This window comes from Lipotes vexillifer, unplaced genomic scaffold (assembly GCF_000442215.2).
Source record: "Lipotes vexillifer unplaced genomic scaffold, Lipotes_vexillifer_v1.1 scaffold1003, whole genome shotgun sequence".
Classification (NCBI taxonomy): Eukaryota; Metazoa; Chordata; class Mammalia; order Artiodactyla; family Lipotidae; genus Lipotes; species Lipotes vexillifer.
This window is the reverse complement of record NW_006798890.1, coordinates 1575120-1578547: the sequence shown is the minus strand read 5'-3', so window position 1 is coordinate 1578547 and position 3428 is coordinate 1575120. Positions and strand designations below refer to the sequence as shown.

Sequence of the window (3428 nt, the reverse complement as noted above, 5' to 3'; positions counted from 1 at the left end):
ACAACAATAAGATTAGATAAGGCCACACCCCAGCTCAGCCCCACAGCCTAAACTATAGCAGCTTGCAACTACTGTACTTTCAGTTCCCAGAATACACCAAGCTATTTTACACATCCACCCTATACTCATTCTTTCTTCCTCTCCCTCTCTCTCTCTATTCCTCCCTCCCTCCCTTCTTCCCTCTTTCCTTTCCTTCCTTTTTTTTCTTTTAGGACATGTTTATTGAGCATCTACTATGTACCAAGCACTGTTCTAGGCACTGGGTAATAATCTAGGCAGAAATCCTTACGCCATGTTGCTTACACTGGTGTGAAATCCTCTGCCCTAAAGGCTCTTCCTGTGACAGACTTCTAATATTCTAAAATCCAGCTTGGGAAAGCCTTCCCAGGAAGCCATCTCTGGGCTCCTGGTCTGGGCTAGGAATCCCCTGGTGGCCCCTCTGCCTCTCCCTGACCATGACCTACTGCTGTTGGCCTCTGTGCATGGGTGTGGTCCTGTGTGCATTTCCCCCAAGGGAATGTGAGCGCCTCTCCTCCGGGTCAGGGAATGATCATCATTCACCTGTGGACCTCCAGTGCACAGCAACAGTGGTGAAAGGAACAGAACAAGTGAGTACCTGAGTGACCAGAATGTGGAGGGACAGGCAGGTGGAGTGGAAGAGGGGAAGGAGAGGTGAATTACAAGCTTAGGCTAAGATGACCACTCCACTCAGGTGCCAGAAACTGGGGGGCAGAAATCCTGGCCTCTGGGATCAGGTTGGTGGGGGCCAGGCCTCCAGAAGGTGGCACTTAAAGGAATGAGGCTTCAGGTCCATGGGCTCAACCCAGGAGGTTGTGCTTGCCAAGAATGACAGAGGATCCCTTTTCCTCTCCCTGGTTTGCAGCTCTGTTTCTGTGTTCCCCACAGCTGCTGGGAGTCTGGTGGCTGCCCCACTGTCCTCCACACCATGCCCAGGGACGTTCGAATGGATGCTGAGCATGCAGCCCATCCCCTTCCTGCCCGCTGGGTCCTGGGATTTTGAGGAGGCACCTCGGGTCAATACCTTGGGTAACTCTGCCCAGGGAGCTCAGGCCCAGGCTGGTCAGCCCCAGTTTTAGCAGAAGTTTCCTCAAGGGTGTTGGGCGCTTCCATGGGAGGAGTGCAAAATCCAGGGCCTGGAGACTTGGCTTCAGCCTGGCTCAGGGCCTCGCTGGTGGACCTTGGGCAGATGATATTCTCTCTCTGAGTCTGTCTGTGAAATGAGGATATTAAATAAGGGAACTGATGGGGAATCCTTTGCTGGGCTGTCCGTAAGTGTTGGCCGAGCCCACGGTTCTGACACCTCTGGACAATGTAGAGTCACTACTGTGAAGGTTGTGTGGAGGCTCTGAGGAGGTAGTAATTGGGGTAACATTTTGTAACTCGAAAAAGATGATTACTCCTGATGTTATAGCATAGCAGAGCCAGCAAACAGAGAGGTTCTCAGGAAGAAGGAAGAGGATTTAAGTTTAGAATCAAATGTGTTTTTACATCTTCTGATGATGCCTTCTGATGTCCTGAGCCACCTTGTAGCAAAATGGGTTTTAGGCAATTTCTTGGATGGGTTTAGTTCTGTCTAGAAAGTACCTACTATGTGCTGAGCCCTGAGCCAGAGACACTGACTGGGAAGTACAAAAATATACAAAGCAAGTTCGTACCAGGGATGGACGCTGACGCTCTGCCCCTTCCCTGGTTCCTGCTACACCTCCCTCACCTCCTGTCCAGAGTGCCCCAGCCTGGAGTTCATTCTCATGAACTCAAGGAGAAGGCTCCATGGAGGGTCTAGGTCCAGGCAGCTGAAGAGTGTGGTAGGTAACGGTCATCAGGACAAGGGTCATTTTGTCACTGGGAAGGGACAGCCCTCGCCCGAGGTGATGGTGGTTAGTAAGATGAACAAAGATGAGTAGATGAGAGCAGTGATTAACCAAAAGTTGATAGAAACTGGAGAAAGAGAACGCCTCAAAGAGTTGCTGAGAGCCAAATTAATTGAATGCGGCTGGAAGGATCAGTAGAAGGCACGCTGTAAAGAGGTAATGAAAGAAAAAGGACTAGAACACGTTACTGTTGATGACTTGGTGGCTGAAATCACACCAAAAGGCAGAGCCCTGGTACCTGACAGTGTAAAGAAGGAGCTCCTACAAAGAATAAGAACATTCCTTGCTCAGCATGCCAGACTTTTAGATTGAATTAGAGGGCTTCGCTGGTGGCGCAGTGGTTGAGAATCTGCCTGCCAATGCAGGGGACACGGGTTCGAGCCCTGGTCTGGGAAGATCCCACATGCCGCAGAGCAACTAAGCCCGTGCGCCACAACTACTGAGCCTGAGCTCTAGAGCCCGCGAGCCACAACTACTGAGCCCGCGAGCCACAACTACTGAAGCCTGCGCGCCTAGAACCCGTGCTCCTCAACGAGAGAAGCCACCACAATGAGAAGCCCATGCACCGCAACGAAAAGTATCCCCTGCTCGCTGCAACCAGAGAAAGCCCGCGTGCAGCAGCGAAGACCCAACGCAGCCAAAAATAAATTAATTAATTTTTAAAAAAAAGATTGAATGAGATTGTGTTGTTTTGCGGTTTTATTTCTGAAAGTAAAACTCTGTCCAGTCCCGTGACAGGGTTCCTGCCTGCCTCCTCCACCCTGCCTTGGACCAGCATGCCTCTGTTTTCACTCACCTGCCATACCTTTGCTTCTGCTATTCCCTTTTCCTGGGACACTTTCCCCCAGATCAAGGCTTCCCTCATTCCTTTACTGCCTGTAGGTCCTTGATCAAACATCACTGGAACCCTCCCTAAAGCACCTCTGTGGAATGGCTCCCGTCCCCACTCCTTATCCTGTTCTATTTTTCTCCATAGCAACCATTACCACCTGACGTATGTTTGTTTATTTTTTTCTTACCTATTTCCCTCATTAGAATTTAAGCACTGTGCATGGGAGTTTTGTTTCTGTTTTTGTTTTTGTTTTTGTTTTTTGCATGCATGGGAGTTTTATCCTCACTTTTAGAACAGGTTCTCAATAAAAATGTGTTAAATGTTGAATAAAATAATTCACTTGGGCTTCCCTCATGGCGCAGTGGTTAAGAATCCGCCTGCAGTGACATGGGTTCAATCCCTAGTCGGGGAAGATCCCACACGCTGCGGAGCAGCAAAGCCCACATGCCACAACTACTGAGCCCACGCACCACAGCTACTGAAGCCTGTGCACCTAGAGCCCGTGCTCCGCAACAGGAAGCCACTGCAATGAGAAGCCTGCGCACCGCAACGAAGAGTAGCCCCTGCTCCCCATAACTAGAGAAAGCCTGCGAGCAGCAGCGAAGACCCAACGCAGGCAAAAAAAAAAAAAAAAAGAGTAAGAAATATAATCCACCAATCTAATTAGGAAAATCTAATCTAATTGGGAGAATCATATGGTGCCC

At 49.7% G+C, this 3428-nt stretch overlaps 1 pseudogene; it reads left to right on the top strand.

The window, feature by feature from the left end:
• The first annotated feature begins 1892 nt into the window (after positions 1 to 1892).
• LOC103084857 (transcription and mRNA export factor ENY2 pseudogene) lies at positions 1893 to 2204 on the top strand (annotated as a pseudogene).
• The last annotated feature ends 1224 nt before the right edge of the window (positions 2205 to 3428 follow it).